The following is a 24,540-nucleotide window of genomic DNA, read 5'->3' as shown; positions in this document are numbered from 1 at the left end:
CTAGTACTTAGTATTTAAATTATTTTGTATACATGTTTATTGACATTACTACAATCATCAATCATCCATATATTTCAAAGAATTGCTGTGATAATAATAATCAAGTATATTTTACCCTCAAACTAATAATTGAATATTTTTTATATGGTCTTTGTAGTAGACTATTCACTGAAATTTAAATAATTACGTATTTGCTAGCTCTCGAATTTCACGAAGAAAAATTTCATGTTGTGATGAATTTGTTAATGACATTTTTAGGCATAAAATGCCGAATCCATTGATATTGTCTGAAATGTCGTTATTGAAATCGAGAGGTCCATATGAATTTTTAAAATATAATAACTGAAAATTAAGTGAAATTCCGTGAATATTGTTATATAATGCATAAAAAAATAACTTGAAATGGTTCATTTTTTTGAAAGGGAGTAATTGAACAAAGATATTCCCTAGGTCCCGAGTGGGTACCTACCTACCGGTTATCATACCACTCAACATCAATTTAGGGTATTAATTAGACCAAAATATGAATTGGTTGAAATAAATAATGAAATATGAGTATTACGTAAATAGCAGTTAATATATATGAGCGATAAAATATTGATATTAATTTCACGCACCCCACCCCAGTCTAATCGATACCCCAAATTGATGACGAGTATTGTGATAACTTAGAATAGAATATCTATCAAGATTAGTTAGATATTAGATAAGTTTTTGAAGAAAAAAATGAACATAAGGGGCTAGCTAAATCTTTGATAGAAATTATTTTAATGATTGACTTTGAGAGATGGAGATAAAATTTTTTTTTCGATTCTACAAAAATTTCATAATTCAAAACAGTTTTCTATTGAGAAGAAAAATAATTTTATCGAGCAAAAAGAAAATAGTTGATGAGAATATGAAATCCAAAATTTTTGCAATGGCTAATATTTTAATAGAATATCACGTGACTCTAGTGTTGTAATTTTTAGTCTGATCGAAACGATGATTGTCATGAATGATTAAATACAATCCCCTACCTTTCGATGATATACCTCTGGTGCTTTCATGTTTTTCTTGTTGTTCCTGCTGGTGTTTTCTTGTTTTTCTCACTGTTAATGCCACTAAACTACTTAAAATATCTACTAATTACCTTCCAGCTTTTAAATTTTAGGCCTGTGATTGGATGCTATTAACATCTGTATTCAAATTATTGTCAAGAGAAAATGTGTATTACATTACAAAGACGTAAATTATCAACTAAACCAACAATTAAAAGTTCAAAAATAAAAAAAATTATAAAAGAGTTAATTTCATTGAATAGAAAGTAGGATGTCAATTCAATTTTCAATTTTATAAAAAATCGTTCAAAAGATTTTGGATCAATTAATTTTTATGAAGATTGATATTTTGTTTCCATAAGAAATTATTAGAATACAATGGTTAAAACTGAAAAATGCGCACAACAGAAGATTATTGAACTTGATGTTGAAGTTGATTAATAATATTGGAAACCTGTCGATAATATTTTAAAAGCCAGAAAGTAATTTAATCCTAGCTACCAGTAATCATTAATCTTAATATATATATATATATATATATATATATATATATATATATGTGTGGATTCGCAGACCGCGATTTCTTTCTGATAGATGCCGGTTATAAGATTACTAATAACTAGGATTTAACTAATCTCCCAAGTTCAGCCAATTTCTGATAACACAAAGTTTTCATTTTTTTATTTAATTGGTATAACTAATTGCACGTTAGCATTTTTTTTTTCAGGAGAAAGTTAAAGAACATCACTTGTAGTCCAACGAATATATGGAGGAAAATAAATAATTTCTGTAAATAAAATTAGCAAAAACAAAGCAGAGGATTCTAATTGAAAAGCAAGACAAAAAGGATGTATAAAATAATGTGATAAATTTGAGAAAAAAATACAAGTATATATGACCGTTTGATAGTTGATAGAATTTCCAAATTTCCCACGATTTAATTTCTTGCCCTTATTAATGCATTAGAATGATGATGGGTATTTTCCAAAGAAATTTTGTTGATAGAGTTAAATATTTCCAAGAATATTTTATTAACCGTAAGTTATGTGTATGGGTATTGTATGGTTGTATGTAAAAAGAAAACTATAAAAATTAGTTGGGAGAAAAAATTGAATTGAGCGGCTCTCTCTTTAAAAGAATCATGTAGAAAGATAATAGTTTATTATTCGTTATCACTTATCTCATCACTCCTTATCAATCTAGGATATTGATTAAATTAAAATAAGAAAAAGTCTTAATTATGGATTTTCAGCACAAATAATAAACGAAAATGATGTTTTTCATAGAGTTGTTGATAGATTGAAAAGGTACAATCTACAATAATAACAACTAATTATTATTAGAGAATAATTTGAAATATTTGGCAGTTAATATATACGAGCGATAGAGTATTGATATTAATTTCACGCACCCCACCCCATTTTAGTCTAATCAACACCCTAAATTGATGAGGAGCATTGTGATAATTCGTATAACTGATTGATATTATCCAAATTAATGGAAGCGAATAAAAGAAATTATGTATTCATTTTAAGATACACGACAAAAAAAATTATTTAATTATATTAGCTTTTGTCTTGGAAACTATCAGATAGAGAGGCTGTCCTTGCTATATATGAGCATAGGGATAGATAAGGAAAGAAACCCAAACAATTGAAACATTTCTATATAAAAGAAGGATATAATGGACAAAATTGAATGAATATGAGACATTGATTCTTAATAGAAATTTCACGCTACCCCGACCCCGAAAATAATTGGTAGATATCTACCTATTACCTACGATTATGGTATGGCTGGAACTTGGGAAGTGTTGTGATGACTGATACCTAAAATTTACCTAATCATTTTCCAACTTTTAAATTTAGTAATATAAGTATACGTAATTTCAACTAATTAGAGCTATTTTTAACAAGACTAGTCGGTTGACTTTTGTTTTTGATATAAAGTGGCTAGATCTAGTTATTTCTTAATGTTTTTGAGCGAATAAATATTCACTAATAATATTCATCTACATATTTAAGAAATATGCTATGCTTTCTAATAAAAAGCTATTAAAATTAAACAGGTGAAAAGAATATAATAAAATAATATTAATTTTAAGTCAGAATATACTTGATTACCTTCTAGGTACTGATCATACCACGTCAATCTAAAGCATTGATTGGACAAAAAATAAAATGGCATTGAAATTTGAATCTAAAGCAAAAAAATGTAAATAGCAGTTAATTTGATGAGCGTTTTTTTTTCTTTCATGTAAGAATCAAGCACAAGAGGATAAACCCCATTACACTCGAGTAGTTCGAGTGTGGTGCGCGCCTGTCTTGTAGAGCTGATATTGGTTTGAATTTTAATGTAAATTGTATTGTTCGGAAAAACGTGCCTTAGTAGCTGATTCCTCAGGCTTGCACTTCTCCAAAGAAAGGAGTTCCGGGCGTCTGCAGACGAGCTCGATATTCACGAGCCGCGTCCGTCGTCTTCTTCCTATCCAGTTTGATTATTGATAGAAATTTCACGCACCCAACGAATTATTTCAAGTCCAATTGATGTCTTGGATTGAGTGGTACAATGATGCAATAACTCAGAGATACAAACAGAGTCAAACCGTAATAAACTGCGTATAAATTTTTAAAAGAAAATACCCAATTGAATATCAATGATTGGATAAGGTTAAACTTGAAAATATAAGAAAGTGTCAAATCTATTGAAAAGAGGACAATCATTATGTAGATAATATACGGACGTTGGAAAATAATTAGCTAGCATTCAAGTACTAGTCTCATAAACAACAATGTATGATTCTATTTTATTCGCATCAAAACATTCATAAAAAATTTATAAGTTATCTAAAAAGTATTCTCCCGTTTTACAAAGAGGATGCTGTGTTGAGAAGCAAAGGGAAAGTAGCCATTTCTCAATACGATAGAAAATATTGATGATGTCTCATAAATAATGTCCGTTTCCAAAATTCATTTTGTTTGTTAATAAATCATACTAAAAGAAAGCCTTAGTATTCAAAATTAGAGCCAATCGTACCTAATCTATGGTTTTAACCCAACATTCAGCAGGATCTTTGAGAACTTAACATAAAACCTCATACTCTTGAATCAGCTGTCCACTATATACCTCGGCATAGATAACTCCGCCATCTGGAATAATTTCAAAGTAGCACTATTCCATAACTTTCATAGATCCTAGCCAATGATTTCAAATGACGATATATGATATCTTCAGAAGGCCTAAAGGAACCCGATACTAGCTTAATTATCTCCTGCTTCTCTTGTAACCAGAATATTCCACGCAAGTGTACAACCTGAGCGTGATCTGATCGATCTTTAAGTATAAAATCGCCAATAAACAAAGAGAGAGTTATTGAAAAAAAGTCGCATTTTTAAAAATTGTAACGTAGGAATTTTGATAAATGAAAACAGACTGACTACTACCCGTAGGCATTGGTCTGGTCCAATGGTCCATTGGTTACTATACTGACTAGAGCGTCCGGAGTTTGCCAATAGAAAGAAAATCAGGCAAGGCCTTACACCAGCATCCAAAATTAATCATTTGTTGCGTCGTATCGTATCAAATCGTACAGCCATGATACTGCAAAGTCTTACAAAAGCCTCAATGTACAAAATACTCGTCGAAAATAATCACCTCAAATTAATTCCCACTCCGTCACTGATATAAAAATAAATGTCCACAAATATCCAAGATAAGAAATGAAAGCGCCTATGTACTTACATAGATTTTAGGAAACAAATATTTCAACAAACTTTAATCGAAAAGGGCAAAATACTTTTTAGATGACTTTATACATTTTTCATATTCATGCGGATAACTCAAAAAAACTTACCTTTTGATCGGGCTGCTAATATACGCCGTTGATATTCCTACTGAGACATGTTGATCACGATAGTGTTCGCGGCACAACACTGTTCGATTACTCATTCACTCGATTGTGAATGAATCAACACCGGTACGCGGGTTATAACTTATTATTTTGTTTTCCAATTTTATATAAATTATGTTGGTACCGACTTTATCAGATCTCCTCAATGATAATCAAGCTTTCAATTTATGTATGTTAAATAAGTTAATATATCCAATTTTATTACATCTTGGAAAAGTGATCGATTTGGATTTCGTGTACAAATTTTCTAGAAAAATTTTTTATCCCGAAAACTTGAATATATAATCAACAGAAAAATATGTTTGTTAACTTTATCAACTGAAAAATAGTGAAAATACTCCAACCTTGGTATCAGTTTTTACCTGAATTTCTTTCCCACATCGAAAGATTAAATAATGTTATATAATTTTGAAGTATTAAATGTTTGTGTATCCATGTGCAGCTAATTAAAAACCTAACTCAACCTAATAAGAAATGAATAGAGAAGACTAAATATCAATAATTATATTATTGGTCAATTGTTACTAATTCCTAAGCTGACTGATAAAATGGTGTACCCCACTATTCAATTTTTTGCCTTTATTCATGCACTAGAATGATGGATATTTTCCAAAGAAATTCTGTTGTGATAGAGCAGAATATTTCCAATATGTAAGAAAATTATAAAAAGTAGTTGGAAAAAAAGTTGAATTGAGCGGCTCTCTCTTTAAAAGAATCATGTAGAAAGATAATAGTTTATTATTCGTTATCACTTATCTCATCACTCCTTATCAATCTAGGATATTGATTAGATTAAAATAAGAAAAAGTCTTAATTATGGATTTTCAGCACAAATAATAAACGAAAATGATGTTTTTCATAGAGTTGTTGATAGATTGAAAAGGTACGATCTACAATAATAACAACTAATTATTATTAGAGAATAATTTGATATGTTTTATGTAAATAGCAGTTAATATATACGAGCGATAGAGTATTGATATTAATTTCACGCACCCCACCCTATTTTAGTCTAATAAATACCCTAAATAGATGAGGAGTATTGTGATAATTCGTATAACCGATTAATATTATCCAATTAAATCGACGCGAATAAAAGAAATTGATTATTTATTGTGAGGTGAACGAATAAAATTTTATTTATCGAGAGACACAATTAGATTAACTTTATCTTGGATGTTGTCAGATAGAGAGCTTTGCTTGCTGTATGGATTCTGGTTATTGGAATTGATAAAGATTAAAAATTGAGCATTTCTATTTAAAAGAAGGATATAATGGACCAAATTGAATAAATATGAATAAAAATTTCACGCGCCCCAAGTCTAATACTATTGATAATGTGATTTTACTCCAAGATGCGTGTGACTGTTACCTACAACTTGATTGAGCAGAGTGTCTTGAAATGTTAGGAATGAAAACCCAAATAAATTCAGTGATAATTAATCTGAGATTCTTCAAATAATTAAGTAGTAGGTCATCATGAATTCTGATTACTATGTAAATAACATATGTGACCATAGGAACGGTCGACGACTACGCGCGAATAAATTTTCTATTTCATTTCTAATATGAATCAAATCTTGAAATTCAATGTTTAATAAAGATAATTTAATTTATCCCTCCTTTGTGTCTGTATATTATCTTGTGTGTGTGTGTGTGTGTGTGTCTGTGTTCTTGGAGTTGAGACCTTACCACATAACAAATTTTTAAGAGTACGATTCATTACAAAAATTTACTAATCGATCATGTTTCCAAGCCATGAAAATATAAGGAAAAACTGAAAAGTTCCATTGAAAATAAAAAATAATCATGATGTAAAAAATGTGATGAAAGCCAGATAATAATTGAGTAGAAAGTATATACAGTAAGTTATTCATAAATGCGACAGAGCATTAATAAATCTGTTTCAAGTCAAGAAATAGTTCTTTATAAAAATCTTTTTATTTATTTATAAATTTTTAGCTGCGAAATTTTCCATTGTGTATTTAGTTCGATATCTAGCATTTAACTAATTATTTCTCGGCGAATGAATGTCTTGTGGACGAATCTTAAAAACTTGAATAAAATGATTTGAATTATTTAAGAATTATGTAAGAAACATATCGAGGTCCTAAGTAACTTGCCGAAATTTAACCCTTGATTAGACTAAACCGTAAGATAGTGCATCTTTATTTAATATTTATATGTATGTATATATGGATGCAGTTATTGAAGCCTCAAATTGAATATTGTAATTAATTATCATAACTGCTTAGTTTTGCCATTGGTTGCTTCAGAGACATATCCTAATGCCTTCTGAGTATATATTCCAAGTTAATCAATTAATGATTGTGTGAATAATAATAAAAGTTTTAAAAATTAAAAATGAAAGATTAAATTTGCCAAATCTCTTGAAAAAGATAATTTTTATTAATAATTAATATTAACGAAATAGTAGGTCATAAAGAAATCTGTGTGTATTGTGTAAAAAATACCGATGTGACCTAATACGAGCGGTTGGATTGTTGATAGAAATTTATTCTCTAGTCTAATCAAAGTCTTGATTGGAAAATTAGTGAGATGATTATTTATTACCAAAATCAAATTACTAATTTGCCAAGTTGTTGAACATGTATTAGTTTTGAAAGGAACAACGCTAACAATTATTACTCTGTCGCAATTATAAATATAGTGCGTGCATAAAAAAAAACGTGGATCGTGTATAAACTTTGTGAATATAAAACAAATTTTTAAATTTATTTCAACATAATCTGAGAGGTTAATTGTTGATAGAAATATAATCTGGCTAATAAAAATCCCAAATTTCTCCAATATTTGAATGACAACTTCAGCTATGTCAGCGATAGGTAGGTTTCTTCTGCGATCCGCCATATTTCGTCCAAAGCTAATTATCGGATTTATTTATCACAAGCCGCTATTTATCGTCTTATCTAATCTTTTAATTAATTCATTATCCTCATTTATATAACATTTCGCGTAAAACAAGCATTAAACAGGTACACCCTCCCTCATTCACGACATTTTTCATCCTTCGACCGTTTTCCAGTTTTTATTCCAAGATCCTAGTCACGTTTTTAACGCCACGACATGATAAAAAACTCGTTTCACATGCTATGCCCTACGATAAATGTTACGAAAAATGATAAAAAAACTTCCATCATCTTTAAGTCAGCACAATAGAAAGATGGAAACTATAGACCGGCTGAAAACTGCTAACTCTCGAAACGAGACGTCACCAGACACAATTACCCGACTATGCACCTACAAATTAAACAAGTACCAGCACCAGCAGCTCAAAATCCAGTAAAGAAACGCAGTCAATGAACTTTTTTGCAGAGTATGATGCACCAGCCCAACCACAACAAGATGTCGCCATTTTTTCTCCAATATTTGAATAACAAGTTCAGTTTTTTTTAACGATAGATGGTTGTTTTTACTGCGATCCGTCATATTTCGTCCAAAGTTAATTCTCGGATAAATCTATCACAAGCCGCTATTTATCGTCATTATCTAGCCTTTTAATTAATTCATTCATTCATTTATATAAAAATAAAACTTACTGCATCCCAATATTTTATGATATATCCCTAAATTTTTTATGTATAATAAAAATGGTTGACAAGAATTTCATAACACAAGTGATACATTAATTTTTAAAATGGAAATACTAGTCTAATAATAAAAAAAATATTCATTAATTCCTAATACCTAGGACTTTTCAATAGTTCAATTATCCCTATTTTTATTGGCTAGCAGGTTGGTAATTTTATAAAGGAGCGGATCAAATCGGTAAATTTTATGGCCGAAAAAGTACCTGGACTATATTATTCAGAATAATAAACATAAAAATAACATTAAAAATTAGTGCTTTGTTGAGTTTCATAGTAAGCGGTTCTCTTCTGTTCATAATGCTAAAAGTGAATATAAAGACGCGCCGCAGTTCATTTATGGTGAAAATATATAAGATTTAAAAATCGTGAAATTATTTTTTTCAATAAATATTTTAAATATTTTACAAATGAATATGATTCTGAAAATGTAACTTAAAAATTTAAGTGTTACAATTATTTATTTTTTTCATATTTTCCATTTTATCACAATATGCTATTCATTCTTGTGTTATTTCAAAAACATCGACCATTCTAATTATTCATATTCAGATAAATTTTAAACATTAGTAGAAAAAATAGAAACTATAGAAATTAAACTCAATATAGGGAATTTTTTTACCAATCAATCTCGGACGGACAAAACAATAAAAATCAAATTGAACGTTTCTATAACAACCACCTCTCAAAAATAAAAATAAAAGATATGAAACATGCGGTATGAGACAATTACTGTATAAAGAGAAAATTTTGAATTTGTGAATTTACTTCTGGATTTGGATACAAGAAAATAATAAATTTTAATAAATTCGAATAATGGATTAGAGTACTCTTAAGAAATTTCATACAAATATTATATTGAAAAAAAATGTAAGAATTCAAAACGAAGATGACAAGATCTTCTACGGGAAATAAAATTTATGCAAGAATACAGTAACAATGAATAACTTATGTCAGAGTAACAATTCAAAATTTGGAATAATTATACAGTGAAAATTTAACATTTATCCAGAAAATTACACTTGAAATTTAAAACATAAGAAAATAATTTAAGATTGAAAAAAAAAATTAAAGAAGAAAAAAACAATTTTAAAATATCACAATTCCAGAAATAAAAAATGAAAAGAGTCCAAAAGATAAAAATATACTCAGAATATAATTTGAAAAATAAATTCAAAAATAAAAATAAATAAATTTTATATTCACAAAAATATTAAACATCAATAATACAAAAATCAAAATAGAAAAGACAGAAATTACTTACATTTGTAAATGATGCACTTCACAATTTACAAAAATATTCAAAAGGATTTTGAATAATAAGTTACAACGTAAGCTTAACCGCCGCGAAAATCTAAAATGGTATGACCTATAACTGAGAGAAACGACGTATTTATAAGAGAGGCCCTTCTTCCTTCACCTAACTTTGTTCTCGGCCAATCGAAACTAGGGTTCGAAAGATGTAGCCAATCCCAACAAAGCGATCAGAACATGTGGGGTGGGGCATTTTTCATTCTTCTTAGTATTTTTGTGGTGAAAGGTTCAAAATTCTGAACACCAAGACCGTTTGTCCCAAAAATTAATAGAGAATATTAAAATTCTAACTTTCAAAAATTGAAAAAAAAAACAGTGTATAATAATTTTATCATTCAATTAAATGTTTCGGAGTTTACGATATTTATCATATGATTTTATATCTTCAAATTTCAAGTTTTCAAGTCGATAATGGAAAAGAAGGATGAAAATTTATACAAATGAAATAGCTGTCGATATGAAAATTGGGAAACTTAATTTTTCACACAAGTTAGCTTCCTATTTGATGGACTTTGGAAAATTTCAATTTCGTGAAAGGTATTTATTATTATTACATACATACTTTCTTGTGTTAACTTCACCAGAGAATATTAAAAATTAATAGATTCAGTGTTTTTTAATGATATAAATTAGAAATAATTTACGTTTGAAAATTTTTTCCAAGTGGTTCAATTAATAAAATAGTCCAGAAAATGATTTTTTTTCAAATGATTATTAAAAACATGGAATTTTAGTTTCGAAAAATTCAATTTTATAAAAATTTGTTTTAGAAAAAAAAGATGTATAATAACTTTGAAAAATTTTTTCAAGTCGCTTATATAATAAAATAGTGCAGAAAATGATTTTTTTTCAAATGATTATTAAAAACATGGAATTTTAGTTTCGAAAAATTCAATTTTATCAATTTCTGCATAAGAACAAAACAGTGTATAATAATTTTATCAATCAATTATCAAAGTTATCCATAGATCCGAAGTTTACAACATTTTATATTTTTAAATTTCAGGTCCAGTTTGGGAAAGAAAGACTAAAATTTATAACAAATGAAATAGCTGTCGATATGAAGATTGGAAAACTTGATTTTTCACACAAGTTTGCTTCCTATTTGATGGACTTTGGAAAATTTCCATTCCGTAACAGGTATTTATCATTATTACATACATACTTTCTTCTATTAACTTGATCAGAGAATATTAAAAATAAACAGATTCAGTGATTTCTTTTAATGATTGATATATATTAGAAATAATTTACGTATGAAAAAATTTTCCAAGTCAATTCTATAATAAAATAGTCCAGAAGATGTTTTTTTCACAAATGATTATTGGTAAAATGGAATTTCAGCTTCGAAAAATTTAATTATGTAAAGTTCTGCATTAGAGAAAACGATATATTATGAATTTATTATTCAATTGCCTAAGTAAAATTCGAAGTTTACCTTGCATTTTATCTTTTCAAATTTCAAATCGAAAATGGGTAGGAATGATGAAAATTTATAACAAATGAAGTAGCTATCAATATTCGATAAACTCTTGAGAAAATCTTTTATTTTGAAAAATATATTATTACACATATACATTCAACTAACTTGAGCAGAAAACCTTCAAAATTAAAAAAGAAACAGATGCAGTTTTCTTTTTTTAAGGGTTGATATAACTTAGAAACAATTAACGTTTGAATAAATTGTTCACAGTCGATTATAAAATAAAATGTCCAGAAAATATGTTTTTTTTTTCGAATTATTATTAAAAAAATGTAATTTTCATTTCGAAAAATTCAATTTTATTAAGTTCTGTATAAGAACAAAACAGTGTATAATAATTTTATCATTCAATTATTATCAAAGTAATTCACAGATCCGAAGTTTACATTTTATATTTTTAAATTTCAGGTCCAGTTTGGGAAAGAAAAACGAAAATTTATAACAAATGAAGTAGCCATCGATATGAAGATTGCAAAACGGAATTTTTAACACATGCATACAAGATACAATAATTATCACACACATACTTTCAATTTACTTAACTGAAAATACCAAACATAAAAAGACAAATTCTTATGAATATTATTCTCCAGATATCTATAATTTTTTTTATATTTGTAAATTTAATTTGTAAAAAATTTATTACATAAAAAATTTTTTTTCAGACAGGTTAAGTTTTGGAAAAAAACGTGACACAGAAAAACGATAATAGAAAATAGAATTTTACATGTATTTATATATTTCTCATGCATCAGCATTTCCATTTTAGAAACACATATATTTGTAGTTTAAAATACATATTTGTTACAAAAATTGAAGAAATATGTTTTTTTGTTATTTATTCAACAATCACCTTCCTTTTGGCAAACTGCTTTATCGATTCGCACACTATATATTTTTCGTTCCGTTAACGGGTTAAAATTTCGCGTCGAATCGCGCACAAACACCTGAAACAAAAAAAATTAATTCAAACCTTCCATTTTTTAAAATTGTTTGAAAAATAGCTTGAACGTTAATACGAAATTAAATAATTATAATACATAGATATTATATGTTTTTTTTTTTCAAAATTTCCGTTAAGCAATTTATTTAATCTATTTCGATGGACATTACTTTTTGTCATTAAAGTTTTTGTTGTAATGTCTAGTTGACTAGTCTAGTACAGAGCGTTCTTTTATTTACCTACGATTATCATATAAATTTACCCACACCTCTCAAAGAACTAAAAAAAACCTCATCCTCATTTTTTTAAAATTATGTTTCGCTTGTTCGAAATAATTTCAAATTATGGACGTCAAAGACATCTAATAAAAAATGTTTTTGATACGTTTTAAAATGAAACCCTAATATTCAACTTTTTAGCAGCATTGGCACACCATGTATATCAATATAATTTTATATCCGATACAAAGAGAAGTAGGTACTTAAATAAAAAATGTTTTCTACTGAAAGTAATGAAATACAACTTTTCAATAAGAGGTGGCGCTATTGTATATTCGACCATCATCAACAGTTCGAAGAGTGTGTTTTTCAATTTTTAGACTTTTCTATTTATATTTTCTTCATAATTAACTCATTAACTTAATAAAAAATATGTTTCTACACTTCGATACAACTTTAGTTTTAATGAAAAAATAAATTAGTGTGATAATAACGGACGCCATCTTCCTTTCAGTTTTGTAAATAGGTGACAAAAAGTCGAGAGCCGAGACATACGAAATAGTAGAAATTAACATTAAAATAAGCTCAGTATGAGCTTCTCTGTAAAGATGGCGATGCTAGTGCTAAAAATCTAAACCAAAAATTATTTCATTATTTCTTTAAACTTCTCATAATAGGAAATTGGTTTGTGGTTATTAAATTAAAAAAATCCAAAATTTTGAAAAATAAACCGTCAAAACTTAAAGCTGTGGAAGCTGGAAAGCAAACTTTGTATTCCAAAAGCATAATAGGAATAACCTTCCTAGCCTTCAGATCTGGCATCTTTTGAATCCTATGAAATTATAATTTCATTTATCATCGTGTAGTTTAAAATAAGTGAAAAATTCGTCCCGCTCTTGCTCGCTCGCCGAAAGGAAATTTCCATGATAAATAAAACAAGAAAAATTTCAATAATTTCATTTATTCCATTATTTCTTGACAAATCTCATAATAATTGGTTCTTGATTATTACAATAAGAAAATCCTGGATACAATATAAACAACATAATCATTAGAAAATAATTAGCATTCTCAATATACACCTAATAAGTAACACAAATGAAATCATTTCAATGAAAACTACGAAACTAACTGAACTTTCATTTCCCAAAATTTAACTTTTGTCAAACTGTTGATGGGATGGGTATCTCAAATTTTTATATTGCCTTTATAATATATAACGATTTAATTTGGTGAATAGATTATAAATATTTAAATCCTTTCTTGGTATTCTATTGCAAATGAAATTTTTTTTTCAAATGATAACACTTTGAAAATATGAAAGCTACTGCAGAAAGTTCGTATGAAAGTTTTACATAAAAGAATGTTGTTGCAGTCCAAATAGAGTTATAGAATTAATTGATATTTGAAATTGTCCGAAGGAATCTTGAATATTTGAAATAATTTAACTTCGCCATAAGAATTTCTTATAGAATAACCATTGTTTTTCTGAACATATACCTATTGGCTAAAAGTACTAATCAGTGAATAGGATTTCATATTATAATACATCTTGAGTAATTTTTTGAAAAAATTGAGAGAATGGAGCACGAAGAGTAAGTAACATTGGTGTTGCCGAATATACAGGATGATTAGCAATTATATTTCAAAACATAATAGTAAAAGAATGACAGTATAATGTTTATGCTGTGATTTGAAAATTTTTCAAAAAATATCAAAAGTTTTCGCATCATTTTTCTTTCAATAACTTACGAAAATATGGTAAAATTATTCGAAAGACATTTATTGGGTCGACACGTATATTGGAAACTATCTATAACAATTTTCGGAAAATTCATAAACGGGAATTTTCCGTGAAACTCGTTTTAGTTGATTATTACTAAGATTACACCAAATTTGTTTTTCGCGCTACCCCGTCTTTGAAACATCATAATGTGTTTCAGTTTTTATAAGTGAATTTACATTCAAATGATAGAGAAGAAAATGGTCATTGCAAATAGGAGAAAATAGTTATTTTCCATATAAAGATATACATCTATAATGATTAGGGAAATTTGAGGAAACCCCGCTTTATATCAAACTTTATCGGTATTGTTTGTACTTTCATATCTTAGTTTTTCCTACTACTTTGTTTTAAAGCCTTATTTTCAATTAATGGTTACAAGTAATTTCAAATAAAGATATTATTTGCTTGGTGAACGTAGAATTTAGACACATTACACTTGAATTTATCGAAAAGTTCGAACAAATATAGCTGGGGATTTATAAAAAGAACTAAAAATGATGTTATGAAAAACTGAGTCAAGTGCCTAATTTTGGGCATTTTTAAAACATATATGACAAAGCAAAAATTTTTTGTCAACTTGTGCTAATTTCGAATGTTTATCGATAATATTAGAAAATAGAAAAAAGACAATGTAATGTTGATACTATGAATTTGAAATTTCCCAACGATCATAAAAGTATCGGGCGGTTATCGTTCTTAAATAACGATTGAGAGGATATAAAATTTTGTAAAATAATAAACATGAAAGAATCAAAAAAGGTTCCATTGAACGTGATGTTCCTCGAAAATAAATAATTTTACATTTCGGCAACAATAAAAGTATAATAAAGCTGCAATTCCTCAAAATAAGAAAATGGAAGTCCATCATAAAATAATAAATTCTTTTAACTAAATACAGACATTGATAGAACGAACCTACCCGTATACTAAAAATAATTTTGGGTATTTTTGCAAGCTCTGAAACGTGTATTTTTGAATATGAAATTTTGTAAAATAATAAACATGAAAGGATCAAAAAAGGTTCCATTGAACGTGATGTTCCTCGAAAATAAATAAATTTATATTTCGGCACCAATAAAAATATAATAAAGCTACAATCCCTTAAAATAAGAAAAAGGAAGTCCATCATAAAATAATAAATTCTTTTAACTAAATACAGACATTGATAGAACGAACCTACCCGTATACTAAAAATAATTTTGGGTATTTTTGCAAGCTCTGAAACGTGTATTTTTGAATATGAAATTTTGTAAAATAATAAACATGAAAGGATCAAAAAAGGTTCCATTGAACGTGATGTTCCTCGAAAATAAATAAATTTATATTTCGGCACCAATAAAAATATAATAAAGCTACAATCCCTTAAAATAAGAAAAAGGAAGTCCATCATAAAACATTAAATTCTTTCAACTAAATAACGACATCGATAGAACAAACCTATCGGTATACTAAAAATAATTTTGGGTATTTTTGCAAACTCTGAAATGTGAATTTTGAAAAAAATGTACAAGACTTTTATTAAGGACTATTGAGAAATAGCATTACTTGATCATAATAAGAATACTTTTATTATGGATTTATTGACAATTAATTTGATTTGATATGGACATTTTGGACAGCAGATCATGTGTATAGGGTGAGTTACATGTTATAATTCAGTTGTTTCTAGTACACAAAGTGTGCACAAATTCAGAGTTTATTCATAATACGGTGTATACCAAAATTAGTTGAACAAATGAAACATATGAATCACATTTTAGAATTTTACACGGAAACTAAAAGTCAACTCTGAGAAAAGTTTTATTTACCATCAACTTTAAAAACAAAGAATTAAGAAATTTTTACCAATAGAACAAAAAAATCACGAGAGGACACAGTTAGGTAATTACAGAGTACCTTATATCAGGGACAACGAGAGAAGAGTCCTTAATTGATTCACAAGAAAAATTAAAAGATGTGCTAAATACTTTGAAGGAATTTTGAATGGAACAGGAAGAACATTGTGGATCTCATAAAGGAAACAACAATAAAGACATATCAGTGTGTGGTGCAGTAGTACAGCTAAGAGGTGGTGGAATATGTCCAATATTAATGAAGAAAGAAACGAGGTGTGATGAAACCGAATTTTCATTAATAGAAATATTCGAATAGTTGTTTAGCTGATATGCTCCACTCTTTGAATACAGAGTGTCCTTGTATGAACAATAATTAGAAGTTAAATGCTGCAATATAGAAGAATTTTTGTTTCGAGATTACTTCTAGTACAAATAACAATCATTATTTTCAACTATTCCAAAGTTTATCGTCACCCTGTAAATCTAAATAACCGATACATATTCTAATTGTCATTGTATCCAAAAAAATCATTAATAAAACAATATAAAGCAAGAGATTTCTTAAATAATATTTCAAACGACGTTTTAAATAATTAGTGATAATTAATACTTATACTATTAAATGGCTATATAAGGAAATGTTTTGAGCAGTAAAGAATAGTAATTTCTTTTTAAAACACTATGTATATACTTTTAATTTTCCTACGACATATCTTCGTTTTTGGAATTAGTAAGTAAAAAACGAACATAGAATTTATACAGTGTTAAATTTATTTCAAATTTCAAAATTTCTGCTTCATTTTCTACGCAGTAATAAATAAAGCCTTTATCAAGTGCTAAATTTTGGATATTACATTTAGAATACGAATAACAAAAGGAAACATCTAGAAGAGGTATATCAGTTTGCTTAAATAAACAAAAAAGGTTGGTTGGTTTTCGAAGATATCTAATAATTTCAGTATGGATCAAATACAAAGTAAGTAATAGAGGGTTATTTTTCAATACACATTTATATTCTTGATATAACGAATGTAGCAAAAAAAGTAAATTCTTTGAACAATAAAGAAAGGGTCTGAGAAGGTTCCACAATTTATCAAAATATCAATCATAATTATTACATTTGGACCATAAAATAAACATAAAATTTTAAAAATAGAATAACAATCCCTCGAAAGATATTGAAATATCAACCCTAAAGACTATCTTCTACCTATACCTACGAATTATTGTACCCCGAGAAGCTCACACGAGAAATTAAATAATTGAAAAGTGAATATTGAAAGTTTTGACTGAACAGTTTTCAAAATGCAAATCAGTCACCAGAAAAACATTCTTGACAACTTCATTAGCTCAAATTTTTTTCTATTCGAAAAAAAAAAGATATTGAAGCAGCTAAGCACTAAATTCAAACAATAAATAATTTTCTCTTTCCTATACCCACCAATTATTGAACAAGAGGAACAAATACCAAAAAAAAATATTTGAAACCTTCACGTTGAAAGTTTTCTATGAAACAGAAAACTCGATTATTAGTTTAGTAACAATCCTCTAGCTAATTATGTATTGAGTATCTATCAATCAAAAAAAAAATATGTGAAAAACGATTAGATTAAGTTTGTTTTATTAAAAGATCCCCAGTTTAATGCGTTTGAAATTTCAAAGTTCCAAAAGAATGGACGCATATTACCGATATATAAAAGAAAATAGTTTTCACCCCATAATCTGAGACCAAATGACAAGAAAGATTTTAGGTAGAAAATTTCAAATCAAATAAATAAGACAAAAAATCACTCACTTCATATTTAAAAATTTAGCATTAAGTATGTCTGCCCAAATTTGTAATACTGTCAAAGTTTCATTATCTAAATAATTATACTATAGTTAAATGCAATGTTTAAAACTTGTGACGTCAACATTCACAGTGCGCAAGTCAAAAACAAGTCTAGACATTCGCAAAGAATTCGAAAGGGGTCAATGAACTTGAAGATGTAAAGTTTTGATTTATTAAATAATAAGTAATTAAATATTACATATTTTGTTATATAATTTCCATATTGAATAAAATAGTGTTTTCAAAGATAAAATAAATAAAGCAAGATATATTTTTAATAATATTTCTAAGAAAGTTTTAAATAATTAGTGATAATAGATATAATACATACAATAAAACATGGCATAGATTTAATTATTACAATTCACAATAACTTAATATTATTAAATGGCTACATAAGTAGAGGTTATGGGCAGCAAATAATAGTAATTTCTATTTGGGAATCTGTATACTTTTAATGTTTTACGACAGAACTTCGTTTTTCGAATTAGTACTTTAATTAGTGATTACAGGTACATGAAATTTTTATATTAATTGAGGATCGTAGAATTTGAAACAATGTTACTGAAATTTATTTCAATTTCCAAATAATTAGCTGCATATATATAAAGACCAAAACAAAACATTTTTGTTATCTTGATATCGAGAAATGTGTGATTTTAAAATTTCCCATAATGTAGGGTGGTCCTCATCCTATTGAATGTTATATTTCCCATGAATATCAAAAATCAATTCCAAATGTAAAGTAAATGAAAAATTCTTCAACTAAAGACAAAGGCAAGTAAAAAGGACCAAAGCACGTGTGATTAATTATCGAGAATACTGGAAATTTCTCATAGTGTAAGTTGGTCCTTAACTCCAAATTAAATAAAACAATTAGAGAGGATCGTAGTGAACGCCTTATCTACGTTTTTGAATTAGTAATTTTATTATTGATTACAGGTAGGCATATGAAAATGTTTATTAATTGAATAACGTAGAATTTAAAACAATGTTATTAAGATCAATTTCAAGTTCCAAAAAACAGCTGCATATGTATAAAGTACAAAACGAAATATTTTTGTTATCTTGATATCGAGAATTCTGTGATTTTAATATTTTCAGTTCCTATAGTGTAGGGTGGTCCTCATCCCCAAATATTTTTCCTATGAATATCAAAAATAAATTCGAAATGTGAAGTAAATAAGAAATTCTTCCAACAAAGATGAAGTCGTCTAAAAAGGGGCTGCACGGTCAATTTTCGTTATCGGTATTAAACCCTCGATATAATGTAAACAAACTATTCTACAAACTGATAAAAAGAGTTCTAAAACTGCACTGCACGTGTTGTTTTTCAAATATAACATACCTCTTGTAAATTCTTGATAACCAATGTAGAAAAATAAATAAAGGATACTTTTAACAAAAAAAGGGTGTAATAATAGTCCCTAAAGTATATCTAAAATAAGCATACCAGAATTAAAATATTTGTAACCCTGTTTTCTTTGGTACAGTTTCTTCAAAAGTAATGTTTTGTAGTTATCGAACTTGGTTGGCTTTTATATTCTTTTTTCAATTACTTTCGATCTGCATTCGAAAGTCTTTATATACTTGTTAGAATTTGCTCATTTAAGCACTTTGAAAAATAAACACTTGCGATGTCGATTAAATAACACTCAACTTTGTTGAAAATTCGTAAGAAAATTAAATCATTATTTTAGAATCAATCAATTTTTATACAAATATGGAGAAAAATGCTTTAGTAATTCGATTAATAAGAAGAGAAAAGCGATTCTAAACAAATGAAGGGGTGATGACAAAAAGTTTATCAAATGAAGAGATAATTTCTGACAGTAACGGTTTCAGTGAAAAGTCATATATTCTCCGTGTATTTATCTTACAGAATGATCTGAGATTATTTCCATATTGTTTTCTGTAAATCAAAAGTGTGTACAAATAATTGATTCCGCACTAATACAAAATGATGATGGTTATTATAAAAATGATCTCTATTTCCTCCAAAATAAACACCCCCACTTTGTAACATAGCTGCAATAGTATAATCAAGGATTTTCTCTAAATTGGATTTGAATGGAAGAAGAAGATGCTTTATTAAACGAGTTTGAAAAGCCTCGTAACGTAGAAAACGTCTAATTCACTAACTTAAATGTAATTGAAATTGTTTCACGTATCATACTTTGTAATTTAGATACATATTTTTTATTATATAAATCAATTATATAAGTTTTATATATCAATATATCAATTATATAAGTTTTTCCAAGTTTAAACAAACTTCGAGTTTAACAAGAGAACAATTATAAATTAGAAAAGAATTCAATTTTGAAGAGGTGCTGAGACTTATATTATTTTGGAGAGACGGTAAAAATATAACCATTTCCTCAAAATTTGATAATCAATCCTGCCAAATATGATAGTGAACTATTTTCTTTTGGCCAGCTCTGTACAAAATATAAAACCGTCCGAACCCATAATATTTATTACTTTATTAATGTGTTATCTGTACATTTTGAAAGGGTCTTATTTGAAAAATCAATATCTTTACCTAATATAGCCATAAAAAAGAGAACAAGCAATAAAACATCTGGTCCATAGATGTGAGAATATTTTTTCGAAACGGTGTAATGGAATAGAAGCCTACGACCTTTTTTGCAAACTATTAATATGAAACATAAACTAATTTCTTTTCGAATTACAAGCAAAATGAAATTTGAAATTGCTATATCTTACATGGATTTTGAAAATACTCGAGAAAAAACGATAATTTGATTAAATAAAGATGAAACTGAAATTCAATTGAGAGAAATGCACCACTCTTTGAATACAGAGTGTCCTTGTATGAACAATAATTAGAAGTTAAATGCTGCAATATACAAGAATTTTTGTTTCGAGATTACTTCTAGTACAAATAACAATCATTATTTTCAACTATTCCAAAGTTTATCGTCACCCTGTAAATCTAAATAACCGATACATATTCTAATTGTCATTGTATCCAAAAAAATCATTAATAAAACAATATAAAGCAAGAGATTTCTTGAATAATATTTCAAACGACGTTTTAAATAATTAGTGATAATAAGAATGATAAAATATTTCAGTAAGTGACATGGATTTAATTATTACAATTCATAACTATTTATATTATTAAATGGCTCTACAAATGTTTTGAGCAGCAAAGAATAGTAATTTCTTCTTAAGACACTATCTATATACTTTTAATTTTTCTACGATATATCTTCATTTTTCGAATTAGTAATTTCATGAGTGAGTGAGATTTCAGGTACAGAAAATGTTTCTTTATTAAAAAACGTAGAATTTAGAACAATGTTACTGAAATTTATTTTTTATTTTATTTTAGTTTCATAAGAATAGCTGCATATGAATCAAAACATTTGTCTTATCTTGGTGTAGGGTGGTCCTCATCCCCAAATATCAGAAAAGATTCTTTTGAACGTTATATTTCTTATGAATATCAAAAATAAATTCGAAATGTGAAATAAATAAGAAATTCTTCCAACAAAGATAAATACATCTAAATAGGGGCTGCACGGTCAATTTACATTATCATTAATAAACCCTAAACGTGTATAGTTATTTTGGTATTACCATCGATTATTCATCTAGAATACAGTGATTTCAAAATTTCTCATAGTGTAGGGTGGTCCTTATCTCTTTAAGAATTCTGTTGAACTTAATCTCATAAATGCCAAAAATAAGATTGAAATGTAAACACACAATTCTTTGAACAAAGATAAATGCATCCAAGAAGGGGCTGCACGGTCATTTTCCGTTATCGGTATTAAACCCTCAACATGTATGGTTATTTTGGTATTACCATCGATTATTTATCTAGAATACAGTGATTTCAAAATTTCTCATAGTGTAGGGTGGTCCTAATCTCTTTAAGAATTCTGTTGAACATAATCTCATAAATGCCAAAAATAAGATTGAAATGTAAACACACAATTCTTTGAACAAAGACAAATGCATCCAAGAAGGGGCTGCACGGTCATTTTCCGTTATCGGTATTAAACCCTCGATATAATGTAAACAAACTATTCTACAAACAGATAAAATGGGTTCCTAAACTGCACGGCACTTGTTGTTTTTCAAATATATTATACCTCTTGTAAATTCTCGATAACCAATGTAGAAAAATAAATGAAGGATACTTTTAACAAAAAAAAAGGTATAATGATGATCCGTAAAATATATCTAAAATAAACATACCAGACTCCATAGTAGTAGTAAACCATTAAAAACATTGAATTCTAAACAATCTAACTACACCTTAAGAATTTCTTATAGAATAACCATTGTTTTTCTGAACATATGATGGCTAAAATTACTAATCAGTAAGAAGGAATTCACTCAGATAATAAAAATCCTTTGAAACAATTGAGAAAATTTTCCAAAATGAGGTTTAATTTTACGATCTTTGAGTATAAATCTTACTTGGATACTAATTATACAGAGCGTTTTCAATAATGTTTGAAGATGATAAAATTATAAAAAAAATTAGTAATTTGACTTACTATGCAAATATTATTTAAGTTTATGATTTAGAGTTAGGATGTTAATATGATACGTAAAATGATTTGTACTCACATAACTTTGTCCACATAGGAAAGCCCCCATGAAGAATGGAAAATCATTTTTTTTGTTATTTATCCAACAATCAACTACTTTTTAGCAAACCGCATTATGGAACGTGCAATACATTTACTTTTCGTTTCGTTAACAGGTTAAAATTTCGCGTAGAATCGCGCACCAACACCTGAAACAAAAACATGAATTGTAATATTTTTTGTAAATAACCTTGCAATTGAAAAAGTACAAAAAAATTATGCAAATAGATTGTGGTCCCCTTTATTTATTCACGTCAAACCATTCAATCAAACACTATATTTATAAACAGATTGCCCCTGTATGTATAATAAATGAAAATTATTTAACAATATATTCAAAAAAAAACTTTTATTTCTTCTTAAATCTGTCAGCCACTAAAATTTTCCCCCTCGTAAATATCAAGTCCACAATTTTTTAATGGTACCCGGTATTATAAATTCAAAGTTATATTACCCAAGTTGTTGTAATTTATTCGACTTGAGTGAGTTAGTTATAAATGAAAATTATATCAATAAAATCAAATTTTCAAAATGAACTTCACAAAAAATATCCGTGTTGCAAGCAAAAAAGTAAAAAATCACCCAAGTAATCAAATTTGTCGAATTCGCCTTCGTGGTTTTCAAGTTAAACAAAATATAACAAGAAAATTTCTCACGGAAAATTACTTTTTCACTAAATTTGCGATTCTCAAATCAAAATTCCTACTAAATTATACAAACTCATTGTCACTAAAACGATATTTTAAAATAAAATTCTGTTCGCTTTCCAATTCCAATTATAGAAAAAATTCCTTTTTTGTTTCAAAACTTGATTTTATGAGTTGTTTACAACTAAAAGTTTTAAGATTTTTTGTTATTTAACAGAAGAGAGGACCACATTATTTTATTTATGAAATTACTTTTACCAAAATGACGTTTACCAATTATGATATACAGGGTTTTTCTCAACTATTTGTATTTTACAATATAATATTAGAAAAATATCAATCATATATATGTTTTCTAGTAGTTTTCCAAAAAAACTTCCGTTCTTACAAACACATTTTTTTGTAAATGCTTTGCAAAGTAGATTAAATATATAGGGTGAGTCTTCTATATTTGAGATATAAAAAAATTCATTTTCGTAGCTATTTAAACATCAATCACTGTTATAATCTAAACTTATCTACAGGACGTCCCCAAAATAATCAATCAAACCAAATAGACGATCTTTAACTAATTATTGAACCATTCTAGAAGGATTCTAATATCTCATGATATCAAATTAATTTTACCAATTCGTGTATAAAACTTTTTTATATCTAGTTATTTATTTTTGTCTTTTAACATAATATAGATGTTGAAAGAGTTACACAGAGTGTACCAAATAATAATTAATGTCATTAAAAATCATATTTTGAAATTATCTCGATCTATACAGAATGTTGCAACTCCTTTAAAAACCAAAGATATTATTTTGTTGGATGGGAGCTCCTGTATAGTATACCGGATTGATCACATTTTTTGAATAAATGGTAATAATTTCGGTTTACAATAAATTTTAGCAATTTTCTTACAAGTTTACGTTTACACGAAGATAAATTACAGTGTGATACATTCGAAAGAAGAAATACAATGAGAATTTCAATTTTGGGCTCACTTTGTATATAAAATAACAAATAATTATAATTTAATCGACTACGATGATATTGCATCTTATTAAGAGAGTCACTTAGTTAAATTCTTTTTCTTAACTTACAATAAGTTACAGAGGGTTCTTTTATTTACCTACCTCTCATATAAATTTGTATACAACTCTCAAAGTACTCAAAAAATTTTAATCTCATTTTCAAAAAATTATGTTTAAAGCGTTTTGATACGTATTAAAACGACCCCCTAATACTCAACTTTTTAACAAAATTGGCGCACCCTGTATTTCAATATAATTTTATAGTGGAAACA

At 27.5% G+C, this 24,540-nt stretch overlaps 1 long non-coding RNA gene across 1 annotated transcript; it reads right to left on the bottom strand.

Moving 5' to 3' along the window:
• Positions 1–11,395: 11,395 nt before the first annotated feature.
• On the bottom strand, positions 11,396–23,352 carry LOC130451367 (uncharacterized). Its single transcript, XR_008910711.1, has 3 exons — positions 23,054–23,352; positions 22,580–22,748; positions 11,396–12,302 (listed from the first exon to the last, which is right to left on the bottom strand). It is a non-coding gene; the product is annotated as an uncharacterized LOC130451367 (long non-coding RNA).
• Positions 23,353–24,540: the final 1,188 nt, after the last annotated feature.

The sequence above is a fragment of the Diorhabda sublineata genome, chromosome X (assembly GCF_026230105.1).
Source record: "Diorhabda sublineata isolate icDioSubl1.1 chromosome X, icDioSubl1.1, whole genome shotgun sequence".
Classification (NCBI taxonomy): Eukaryota; Metazoa; Arthropoda; class Insecta; order Coleoptera; family Chrysomelidae; genus Diorhabda; species Diorhabda sublineata.
The sequence above is the reverse complement of the archived record's forward strand: the minus strand, read 5'-3'. Positions and strand labels throughout refer to the sequence as shown.